Below are 13,420 nucleotides of genomic sequence, written 5' to 3'. Positions count from 1 at the left end.
AAAAGCTTTTGACGTTTACTGTGCGAAAAACTGGAAGCTATTTTGTGCTTGCAGGTGCAAAGCTGAAAATATCATCTGTCTATAGGTGTGTACAAAAGCAAATTCTTTTCAATGGATCAATAGAAAAAATATTCTGAGATTCTCTTGAAAAAAAATGAGATGAAAGATAATTGAGCTGAATGCTGAATGGGGAAATAAAGGGATTTAAATGCACACATTCTTCCTCTCTTCTGGGACAAACTATCACTCTCCTGAACAGCCCACAATCTGCTTCTCCCTCACATACAATGCATGGGAAATCTCCTGTTGCCATAATTCTTGTAAAACTGTGCTGCTGGTGGGTGGGAAAGGGGGATATGATGTCCCTGGGGGTGGGGGGGCTCGAGTGGTGGGGAGCTGGACCTCTGTTGCGGGTGGGGGGGGGGGGGCTGTCCAGACAGAAAGAAGACTTATGTGTTCTAAAGTCTGACTGCAGGGTGGTGAACTTTGCCTTGTTACAGATTCCCTCTGCAGACGTACTGCGGATCCTTTCGCATAAGTTTCTCTCCTGCTGGACGATCTTTGCTTCAATGTAGTGACTGCGATCTCTATCCACTCTGCCACCGAATGAATAAATGTAGCATAACTAATGAAAACCTTTGTTTTAAGTTTTAAACAATAAAGCCTACTCTGTATTAAACTGAATGTGACACTGTAACTGAGAAAACAAGTAACACTAACTGAGGAAGAAGACACTGAACAAACAAGAAACACTGTATCTGAAAAAAACAAATAACACAGTAACTGAATAAAGAAGTAGTACTGAAACAGAAGTAACAACTAATAGTGTAACTAAGGAAGAAAACACTTTGAACCTACAAGTAACACTGTAAAAGTGGCTGCATGCATCAAATGATGTCTGGATAAAACTAAATCGAACACATCGACGAGAACAATCTGTTGCATATTTTAAATGAAACAAATTTGTTCATTGGTGTCACACCACAACACTGGAAAGCGCAGAATGGTACACACAGTAGACTCACATAGAGAGTGGAAGGAAACGTACACTTATTTGCAATTTCTATCCATAAATTGCAAGTTGTCTGCACATCTTTAGAATCTCAACATGATCTGTCATATAAATGTGGATAACTTTGCACAAGTTCAGGGAGTCTCCCTTCCATGGCATTCAGGTTATTTACTATTAGTATTTATTATTTATTCTTCTTCTTCTCTGCAAATATTAATATAATACTACAATATTCTGTTGTCAGGATACTCTGTGTACTATTTTAGTTTGCACCATGTTAACTCGCTTGCACGATGTGCACTGGCTTTGCACTGTATGTATTTTTGTCTCTTCACTTGCTGCTGTGTGCACCAGAATTTCCTGCTGGGATCAACAAAATCAATCGTAATCTTAATCTTAATCTTAATGATTGCAAAACCTTTTGCTTTTACTTCTGGAACATTACAGGGAATTAGTGACACATAAGTCTCTCTTGCGTAGCCAATTGTGGATAGTGGGTGGGATTAGAACAAACTAAAAAGTTTGCCTTGGCGGTCGTACACAGGTGGCACACCAAAACAGTAATCAGCACAGTGATCACTGCTCATATAATGCTGTACTGCTAAAAAGAGATTGATTCCATCCATTTCGTTTGAATTATGTGGCCACTCTCACTTGCTAAAGTTAACATGCTAGCTCCCAAGCTGACAGCGTAATGGGCCCCAGCACTGCGGCCCTCAGACGTGCGATAAGCAGCCATTGTCTTTACTTCCCTGCAGACACCCGCCCCGGGCTGTAAAAGCGGTGCTCAAGGAAAGGCTGCTTCCTGAATGCCTACAGAGAAATAAACTCACATTGAATCTCCGCACCGTGAGTCACTGGCTTTTAAACTCTGCCCCTCCGCGCGGGCTAAATGGCCGCCTGCCATCTCTGGGCATGTAACGCACAGCCTGCTTGGGCTGAGAGCGTCCTAAAAAGCATGTAAGGCTCTTCATTGGTCAGCTGAAGTTCTCTGTTCTCTATTTGTGGATAGGGAGGGGGGGAGCCACTATCTGAGCCTTCAGCCTGTGGTCATTTGGCACAGGTAGAATGGGCAATGAGCGCGTGTAACTGCCCATTCACTTAGGCTGCTGAGTCACATGCTTTCTCCTGACTGCTTCGGTCTATGTCCAGGGAAAGAGCCAAACCGGACTCAGACTCCTAGGGAAGAGACCTGAAGCTCTGCAGCAGGAATAGCAGTGGGGGATGCTGTGTGGCTCATTAGGTTAGGACACTGTGCTTGTGAACAGAAGGTCACCGGTACAAATCCCAGGGAAGGCAGAGCGATTTCACCATTGGGCCCTTGAGCGAGGCCCTTAAGACCCAATTACTCCAGGGGGCATCTGACTCTGCTTTCACAAAATAAATGCAGTAGTAGCTCTGTGCCGTGATTCCATCGAACCATTTATGAGATGTTTCAAGTCGCCATGGAAATCTTACAGAAAAGCATAGACGAGGTCCATTTCACGAGGTGGTCCTCACAGCTTGATAAACTGCAGATTTTTTCAGGGTCACTTCTGATCTGAAGGGAGGTGTGTGGCTTGTAAATACATTTGGCTTTTGCTGGGGTGACGTGTTCCCCCCCAAACAATGCCCTCTCCTGTCTGACATTTAACGGACTGGCTGCCATATTTTTACAGGCCCATGCTCTCTAGAATTTTACGATCCATCACAGACTGTCTGAGTGCCTTTCCTCTGTTCGCTCCAGGCATATTCCTGCTATTTATTCACTTAACAACCGTCTGCACACGCGCCGCAGCTTTCATTCACACCTTCCCCAGAGTTCACGGTGATCAATATCTCATAAGGAAGACCAACACTCTCCAGGGACTAAAATTATTAATCTGTTGCTGCAAAACAGCTCAAAATAGACTCTTTCACAGAGGATATCCTCACCTTCAGAAATGCTGTGTGGATTTATTTATTTATTTTTTGTTCGATCTCGCATAGCATGGAATGGAACTGGACTGGAACTGGAGGCCAGACGCGGAAAAGCATAGTGACAATGCGGCCGGACTGAGTTATTATCTACAATGTTCTGTTCAATACGCCTCTCAACCATCATTTCCCCCGTATACAGAAATAGGTAAAAAACGGGAGGCCAGACTGACTCCCTGAATGTAAAACGTCAGACGAGCAAATCAGTCGCTAGATTTGCAGAGGTGTCTTTATGGAGGGGAAAACACCAGCCTGAGTCTTAACGCATGCGAGGCACACGCAAGTCATGACCGTGTTCTGCAGTTTCACAGAGGTTTGAAACGTGGGCTTGCGTGTGTACAATTAAAGACAGAGAAGACTGCTTGAAGCAGATAAAATTAGATAAGATAAGATAAGATAAGATAATATAAGATAAATATACACACAAGCACTTAGGCTATCCATAGAGGAGAGTGTACTCATGTCACAGCTGTCCTGGACACCCAAACATACACATGAACACAAAGTCCTCAGTCTAATGCATGGAGGATCTTCTGCTGTTCTTGCAGTTGTGGAAGCAGTGAGGTTATAATAAGTCAGATGGAGCCATCTGCTGTGGTTGTACCCTGAAGCACCCTGAGGAGATCTTACTCCAGGTCCTTGCTGTATAACTGACGGACCATGTTAACTCTTGGTTCTTCACAGCTGGATCCCCAAGCACAAACATGCCCAAACTTGGTCATGGTGCACTGGGGACCAATCCTCCCTTATGATTGCCCTGGGTACTCCAGCCCTCGTGGTGGGTGTCAGAACACCCACCTCAATCTCTTCCCCCCACCCCACAGCAGAGTAATAGGAATGTAACACCATCCAATGCAGCTTCTAGAGAAAACAAAGACCAGCCAACAGACTAGACCACCAACATGGACATAATCACAACCAAAAAGGCTCTCAAAAATCCAGTCGGTTAAGTTGATTTTTTTCTAAACAAATATGGATAAAGAAATCAAGAAAGTCAAATGCAAATCTGAAATAAGTAACAGAAAGCAGGAGTGACCTCAGGGTACATCTCCTCTGTATGAAGTTTTATCTTTCAAATAAAATAGTCCTCACCATGTCATTATAAAAACACATCCCAGAGAAGAGACTGAATTACTGTAGTGAGCATCCTTTTAATAAGAGCCCACACTGTCCACTATATTAAAAATTATAAATCTCCATAAATTCTGGTTTAACATATCCAGCTAGCATAATAGCAGGAGGAATTCAAGCTACATGAATACCTAGAAATGGAATAACATTGACATTAATAGGATAAAGTGACAGGAATTTCAAAGGAAGCCACACAAATAAAAAAATACACATATCACATGGGCTGTCCAGTGACACAATGCAGAGACTTTCGCGTAATATTAGAAAAGCATTTTAACTTGATAAGCTTCATGGTTATTGCTATTAACTTCATTACTAAGTTCAGTGTAAATTATCTATGGAAATGGAACTGGCCAGCTGCAGGCAAAGATCACTGAGCCCTGGATGTGCACTATGAATTGTGAGTGCTGTGAAAGCCACTGAGGAAGCAGGCATCCTATGTGGAGTGACGGATGCCTCTGGCCACTTGCCCTGCTAATATATCGCTCCTGGAAGTGGGGTTGGCACCCCATGGTGCGGCATCTCGTGGTGTGGCGTCTCATAGATGTGGTACTTCGTGGTGTGGTGTCTCATGGGGTTGCACCTCGTGATGTGGTACCTTGTGGTGTGGTGTTTCATGGCGTGGTACTTCATGGCGCGGTACCTCATGTTGCGGTACCTCGTGATGTGGTACCTCATGGTGTGGTGTCTCATGGTGTAGTATTTCACGGTGTGGTACCTCATGTTGTGGTACCTCGTGATGTGGTACCTCATGGTGTGGTGTCTCATGGTGTAGTATTTCACGGTGTGGTACCTCATGTTGTGGTACCTCGTGATGTGGTACCTCATGGTGTGGTGTCTCATGGTGTAGTATTTCACGGTGTGGTACCTCATGTTGTGGTACCTCGTGATGTGGTACCTCATGGTGTGGTGTCTCATGGTGGAGTATTTCACGGTGTGGTACCTCATGTTGTGGTACCTCGTGATGTGGTACCTCATGGTGTGGTGTCTCATGGTGTAGTATTTCACGGTGTGGTACGCAGACTCTCTCGCACCAAGGCTAGCTTAAACTATCTTAAAATATCTCACTCACCTTGCTTAGAGTAAATAGTTCGCAGTTTGTGGTCTGACTTTCATACATTCTTATGTCTAAGTGTTATATCTGGGCCACGCAAACCCAAGTAATTATTACTGTACACATCCCGTCTAAGCAAATGAGACCCTCAGGGTGGGAAGGGGAGTGGCAGCCTTGCAGCCCCAAACAGAAGCACAAAACAGGGGTAACACAGCACAATAACTGTCTTGCTCTTTTCCGAGGAAGTCACAGACCCAGACTGTTATGAAGACCATCATAAAAAAGCAGCTTTATGCTGACTGATTATAATTTTTGCAGGCATTACTTATTATTGATGCTCAGAAGTATGCCAGGGCTGTTGGAGACCCAAAATCCCTCTGCAAAATCATAGCTCTAAATGCAGAGCCAATTAAGGGAGGTAATGAGAGCAGCTTCAACAAACATAGGAACACAATAGCCTCCTCAGCCACCCAACGGCTGGCTTCCAGTTTGCATGAATCATTGGCTTTCCTTATCACTTTTAGGTCTGAGAAGCCATGAGCTTTTTGTGTCAAGCAGCTCATAACAGAACCTGGAGTCCACAAGTGAACAAATGAAGCTGAGGAGGGCTTTTACCGCAGCAAAAACACCCCGGCAAACATGCAGTTCTGAGGCACCTGACTCGCATTCCTTAATCGCTCTTTCATTGACCACACAGAGCTGAGCTTCGGCGCGGATGGTCGTTTGCAAACGAGTATCTGCTCAGCATCACACAAGCGCTCTGCTGACAGCCGGCCTCTACCGCCGGTCCCATCCTACCCATAAGTCAAGACGGCGATGATGAAGCAGACAGTCGACCCAAACATCCTAAGGGACCTGTCCTCTCTGTCTCCTCCTGCGGCGTGGCGCTCGCTGATCACCTCCGATCACCTCTGAGCTCCGCTGCTTACCTCAGGCCAGCGACTCCCTCATGCTGCACATCCTTCCCATCTGGGCACGTCTGAGCCAGAACTGCCAAGTTCAGCAGCAGCTTCTTACCGGAGGCTGTCAGGGCACTAAACACCCTGCTGTCCATCTTACCCACTACCCAGTGCTGAGGTCACTCGCAACTTATTATTTATCTTCATCACTACATTTATTCCGTGCCGTTATGCCATTATTTATTGTTTATAAACACATTGCACTGTGCATATGAACCCTTGGGTCCGCCCCTCCTGCTTTGTACTGTCAAGTTTTGCACTCCAAGTACTGTATTTCACACCGTGGTCCTGGGGGACCACCATTTTGTGCCACTGTACACCTGTTTATTGATGGTATGACAATAAAGGCCACTTGGCTTGACTTGAGAAGCTCGGTCCCTGGATGTGATAGCATCTCGCTGGCTTCCTGACAGAACCTGATGGGATCCGATTCAAGCCGAATCATCAAGACGGCATGTTTCTGTGAGCTGTGCGCAGCAGGTAACCACGTCACGCCAGGATGGAGCAGATACAAAATTTCTAAAAACAATTACACTTATCCTTAAAGCTACCTTCGCCATGGTTAAGAAAAGCTATTTGACATGGATGAAATCATTCACCATCAAGTCTCCTAGTGCTTGTTTCACAGAAAGACAGCCAATATTAGCTGAGCAGGCTAGGACACTGTGGCTGTGATCGGAAGGTCGCCAGTTCAAATCCCAGGGTTGGCAGAATGATTTCACCGTTGGGCCTATAAAGCCCCTAACCCCAAACTACTGCATGGACAGACTGACCCTGCTTTCTCAAATGAATGTATGTTGCTTTAGATAAAATCCTCTGATAAATTAATGAAATATATTGGGTTTATTTCCTGGTCTTGAGCTGAACGCTGGTTCTAGCATTCTAGGTATACCTGACAGGGTGAACTCATTGTTAGCCTCTCACTCAAGTGCATAAAGTAAACATTATGGGATGCCAAGACCATGACGACTACCCACGTAAAAGAAATCATGTGCACTGCTCGGGATGGTGCCCCATCCTTATCTCCTGAGCATTCCTGCACTCTTTTTCTTGTTATGATTACATTGCTTAGCAAACACCCAAAGACAGTTTAACTTCCAAATTTATGCTTCTTTACAGCTGAATAATTTGCCGAAGAGCACCTCCTGAGTTTTTTCACTAAAAAGAAACGCCACGGGGTTCTCCTGCTGCCATTTTGGTAATAAGGAGGAACGGACATTCGGCGTCACCAGGGACCTGGAGAGCGGCCGGCAGCCCAAAGGTTCCTACCCAAGTCATTGTCCCCGTGTCCAATAAAAATGTCTAAAGATAGACCAAAGGCACCATCTGGACGTGCTCAGTGGCGCCGAACAGCTTGAAGGCCCCACATGCTGACCCCGGGTCCTTCATTGTGAATGGTGAGAACCTTCAAATAGATCACGTGTGAAAAAAAACCCACATCATATGATACAAGGAGGTGTGCTCTGCACACCATTTATGGATGTTTATAATTATGGTTCAATGTCTATTGTTTTGTGTCTTTATATGCAAGTCCACTGTTTCACAGTCTTCGGCCAGGCAACCATGTGTTTCACAGCACATTGAGTATAAATATGAATACGACAAATGGATCTTTGATGGAGGGGCGGCACAGTGCTGCAGTGGTTAGCACTGTCTCCTCACACCACTAGGACCAGTGTTCAAGACTCCTCTGTGTGCGGAGTTTGCATGTTCTCCCTGTGTCGTGGTGGGGTTTGCTCTGGGTACTCTGGTTTCAGAATAGGACCCTGAATAGGACGAACGGTTTCAGGAAACGGACGGTTGGAAGTCTTTGATAGATTGACCTCAAACAGTCAGCTGAAAGCCTCAGGTATAATCAAGTGAAGAAATGACAGTGGGTTCCAAAAACCACTGGGACTTCAGAGTGGAGGCTGACTGGCATGCTGGGGCAGGGGGGAGCCTCCGAGTCACAGACCGGGGAGGGCGCAGTGAGGGACTTGTGTTTACCACACAGCGACTCCGTGATCAGGTGTGCGCTTCACTCTCTGCTGCTCATAAATCTCCCAGCGCTGTCAGTGTCTCTCAGCCCACATTATGTAAACCCAGAAGAGCCATCCCCTGCTGTTCGGCGCGATTCGTCTGCCGCGGCGCGTGCGCCGCTGTAAAGGCGTCGCCCTCCATTTACAGGACAGAACTCAAACAGGCAGGATGGGGGGGGGGGGGGCAGCTGACTGTACCATCCCCAGCCAGAGGGAGGCAGCGCTTTCCTGGAGTAGATGGACAACAAGGCACAGCACAGGTCCTGCTGTGCCCCTAATATGTGTATTAAATGCCTCACAGCTTCAGGTATAAAATGAGTTATATGATTCAGCTACTACAACATTTATGCATTCAGCAGATGCTTTTATATAAAAAAGACTGACATACAACTATGTCAAATTCTGCACTTTTATTGTGGAAACTTGTGCTGCTGGACCCCTATCCGTACATAGTCTCTTAATCAGCCACCTGTCAGTCAGTAACCAATCAATTAACCAGCCAGCTACTTGTTAGTAGGTAAACAGTCCCTTAAGCAACCAGGCACCAGATATATATGAGGTTGTAATCGTCGCATATTTATGTCTTTTCCTACATATTCAATTAAAATAATGGCAACTCTCCGGGCTGGTGAAGGACCAGTTCCCACTTTTCCATCGGAGGTTGTAAATGAGTCATATTCTTTTAAAAACGCCTGATTCGTCCAACTCAATTAACGAGTGAGTGTAATCGAGCGTCTGGAGGCCCTGCAGAAAGGTGACACTTTAGTCTGTGTGCGAGTGGCGGGCAGGACGCAGGGAAGAACCACGAGCCATGCTGGCAAGTCCTCAGCGCCTCCACCCAGCCCCCTCACTTCAGACACGCAGAGTTACACTTGCAGTTCCTTTTCACTGGGAAATATCATGAGGTCTCGCATCCCATAATTATACACTGCTGCCTCCCATCCCTAACTACATCCCCTAGTGGATATGTATGCCAGCAGATAGTTTTTACCGTCTACTGTGAGCGTTCTTGTCAGGAGGTAAAAGGACGCCCGACCATGATGGTGACGTCGGTCTACTCCAGCCGGAACCAGACCGGGGGCCCAAACACGGCTGAAGATTATGATATGGGGGGTGGGGGGGGATTTTGGGCCACTTTTATGGCACTAGGGTCATATTCAGAGGTCAGAAAGTCGACTATCCTTGGCAGTAATTTGCCTAACCTTACTAGACATTTTTGTACTTTACCCTACAGTGACATGCAAAGGACCACAGACCAGGAACGTGACAAATATCTTTCTTGAAAAAATTAATTAATGTTCTTTTTCTGAACCAGACGTCTGTCTTATTATTCCTGAATGAGGGGCCAGCAAATTTCCGTCACGGGGTCTCTGGCCCCTACCCATCAAAACTGGAAGGGGCGTTTTTATCCCCAAAAGTCGGCTCTCATCACGCATCAGAGCTGTAATATTGGCGTGACGATTACCCGAGCCGGCTGAGTTCAGAGGTCGCGTGCGACCCATGGAAAAAAGCCACAGCTCTGTCCAAATTTAAGCACTAGTGTGTGCGACATTACAGCAGATTTGGGATTGATTACAGCCCCCATTCTGTTCATGTCTATCATTAATGAGAAATAACACACAGCCGGAACATTATCGTAAGGATCACTTCTGTCATTAGAATAAAAACTCATTGCAAACATAATGCAAACTTCCGATTACGTACCCACCAAGCCAATGAGGCAGGAAATCAACATTCATTAGTAAAAAAGAAAACAGTGTCGTATTCTGCCCAGACATAAAGATATCTTAAAATCAATCGACACCCCATGGGGCTCGATAAGGTAGGAAAGCGAAATTACTATACTTATCTCTAAAATAAATCACATTATTTTTAAAATCGATGACTCATCGAACCACAGTATCGCAATATAAAATGCAGCATTTCTGTAAGCACAACTGTCGATTTCATTTTAATTTGCAACTAGAAAAAAATACGGATTAACTTAATTTAATATACAATTTTTAAATTAATTTGAGTAACTAATCTCAGCAAATCCCAGGTAGAAACAACTGCTGTACCATTATAATTTACCAAACTCATTTCCTCTTGTAAAATACACTCCTTGGTTTACAAAAAATTACATGATGCTATGACTGAACGCGAAGAAACATTTATAGCAGCCTATAAACATGTCCGGTCATTTATAAGGCAGAAATAACCATCAATCACGTTTCGTAGCACCTGTTGATTTTTCTTTTCAGGAAAATCAGTTCTTTCATAAATTGTCCAACCGCATTACGGGAAGACCTAGAATTCGCGTTAATATCTACATATATTTTACTATAATCAATCAAAATATATATTTCCTATAAAATTTAACTACCTGTTTATTAATAAAATGCATCGTAGTGGACCGTAAGTTTCAAAGAATTATTTGCAGGTCACCCATTAATACATTAGCTAATAATAATAATAATAAAATAATAATAATAATAATAGTAATAATAATAATAATAATAATAATAATAATATGCACTGCAGTTATAAGTTAAATCAGGACTACATATATATTCAAGTATACAGTTATATACACAAACAGAAATGTTCACGCATTATTGGGGATCTTTCAAAGTTACAACCTGCAGCTTTGTCTCTGAATATGCACCAAACACGGCCAAAGTCCGCGGCTCTCACTCTCACCATCTCGAAGCGGCGATCCCAGCTTTCAGGACCATGTTACCGAGCGCACATCTCCGCAGCGCCCGTCGTGGAGGCTGGAGCTGCCCGCAGTCTCTGCGTGTCTTCAGCCCAGTGCCCGGCGCCCGGTCTGCGCGGCGGTCCGACCGCAATGGACCGGGTCGATCGGCGTCCCCGCAAGCCGCGCCTTCAAGTCCCTCCCCCGGAGGAGCGGGCAGCCGCACTGGGACGCGCCGGCCAGGGGCTCCGTAGGAACGGACCTTATTCCAGGGAAAGCCGGGCTGTCGCTCGCGTTTTCGGACTTGTGGACGCAAGTGTGTGTTTTCACACACGATCATTAATTAATGTGATTAAATAAGGGTTAAATCAGGGTTAAACAGAAAACAGTCTGCGCCGCTCAATTACTACAGAGTTAGTTTGTGCGCATTTACAGCGTCCGGCAGCTCTTCCGTGGACGAGCCGGGCTCGTATCATTTTCAAAACCATTGAAGTACATGATTAAGACAAAAAGCTCATTGCTAATGTCAGTGGAGATCTGACATTCTCCGCCAGAGCGTATATTCACTGCAAGAAACTGCAACGTACGACTAGATACATCATTTAAATAAGATTATTAAAATTACTTTTAAAAGGAACATATAGCCTATGTAGCATATGTGAAACATTTAAAACTATTTTGCAGATGTTTATGGTGTGTTGATGTCTTCACGTTTACTTATGGTACAGCTTAGTTTTTTTTTTTTATTACTGAAATTACATTTTCACGTGTGACTTTCCGTCCCGTTAAAATTATGGGAAACGAGTAAATGATCAAGCTAATTTGTAACTTATTTGAAGAGCAATTCAAATTAAACTAAATTTCGACTCATTTAATATTAGTGAAAATTATCTGTAGATTTAGTAGTATGTTACTTGCTTGTTTACAGTATCTGTGCCTCGTCGTGTGAATAGTAGGTGTATGCGAAACATTTTCTTTATGATTCTTTTCCAAATCCTTTAGAAATTCGAACTGCTGTTTCTAAAGGGATAGCCCCGCCTTATCCCCCCCGTTCAGTGGGACTTTTATCCACTGTGACTGGCTGAAAGCATCACCTCTAAGACCGCCTATAAGGTGACCTGTATGGCTCCTGCTTAAGACCGGGACGAGGCAGGAAAACCTGCTGTGTCTGTGTGTGTCTAATATCTGTAAAAAAAAAAAAATACATGTGAAATATCTACCATAAGCCACAACGTATAAGAAAAAGAACAGATGCCAGGGGCGAGGTCACCATATGCTGCCACTCACAGTAGGTTTAATCCAATTCTTATTGGGTACTTCGCGAGATTCCATTGGGTGAAACGGCGCACAGAAACCCAAGGGCGGCTCCTCACATCTCCAGTTTACTAAGTGGAAGATAAAGCCGTGTCGAAATCACACGGCGGCGTTTGTCACGCAGCATTTTAGCCAGCTTCCTGAAGACCTATGATCCCGCACTAAACAAATATAATTATGAAGGGCTGACTGGGAACACTGAGCAATAATCCCCCTAATTATGTGTGATCCATCAGATATATGTTCCTCGGGTGGAAATGCAAAGAAAAATGCGTGATGACAGTGGAGCATTTTGGGGCACCGAGTTCGGAATAAACTGTGGCGATTCCTTTTTGTTCAGACCAATTTCCCAGATTTCCCCCATTTCACATTCCGTCCCTTTTCATTTTCCAGCCCATTATTTTTTATTGTTCCTGGGAAGAAAATCCTACCAGCGTTTGAAGGCAATAAACCCCACTGTTCGGCCCACAAATGGATGCGGTGCTGGCTTACTGACTTCTCCGTTATCTAGAACACCAGACCTCGCCAATAAACAGCACACAGATAACACTGCATTGTTTTATATATTTTAATTTTGGTTTATAGACCTGTGTTCAATTCCACCACAAGGTTTTTTTTTTAAAACCAGAAAGGAGAAACCTGTGATAAGACATGAATGCTGGTTTTTGTGCTGAAGAGGATAAACATGAAACAGAAAACTGTACTGAGCCAGATGGCCAGGTTTACCCATGTGAAGTTTCTGGGATTGCGAAAGGCTCGATTATATAGAAATACTAACCTAGAAATTGTATATTAATGAGACACGTAAAGCAAATCACACATCGCCATTCCACATGAAAATGCAGAGTGTCCATGACAGGAACATTTAGATATGATCTGAAAAGTTAATTATGATAATTATGACTATGCATAACATGCAAATAAACAGCGTATTGGAAATAAGTGGCACATTTCCCGCCGTTTTCACAAGTCATATAACCAGCAAGGCATGGCTGGGGTGGGGTGGGAGGGAGGTGGGTGGTGGGCGTTACTCTGAGACTGTGACGTTTGAGGGGTTTTAATGTTCATGTCATGCGAGTAATGAGATCAGCAATCCTGCTATCGCTGTAACTCAAACCACACAAGCTTCCTCTGTTCTACATCCAGCCTGCTTTAACGAGCAGAACCCTAATTCACTAATTGTTCAATTGTAAATATTCTCTGGAAAACATTACATTTCATTATATATATATATATATATATATATATATATATATATATATATATATATATATATATATATATATTCCAGTTTAAACA

General features: G+C 44.1%; 1 protein-coding gene across 2 annotated transcripts in view; it reads right to left on the bottom strand.

Annotated features, from left to right (window-relative positions):
- The window catches only part of htr4 (5-hydroxytryptamine receptor 4), a 62,446-nt gene extending 51,328 nt beyond the window's left edge, over window positions 1-11,118 (bottom strand). For both annotated transcript variants that reach the window (XM_023794825.2, XM_023794824.2), the window contains exon 1: window positions 10,813-11,118. The gene's annotated coding sequence lies outside the window, so the exon portion shown is untranslated. The remainder of the gene's footprint in view (window positions 1-10,812) is intronic.
- Window positions 11,119-13,420: the final 2,302 nt, after the last annotated feature.

The sequence above is a fragment of the Paramormyrops kingsleyae genome, chromosome 10 (genome assembly GCF_048594095.1).
Source record: "Paramormyrops kingsleyae isolate MSU_618 chromosome 10, PKINGS_0.4, whole genome shotgun sequence".
NCBI classification, from domain to species: Eukaryota; Metazoa; Chordata; class Actinopteri; order Osteoglossiformes; family Mormyridae; genus Paramormyrops; species Paramormyrops kingsleyae.
Note: the sequence above shows the minus strand (reverse complement) of the source record. Positions and strands in the feature narration are given on the sequence as shown.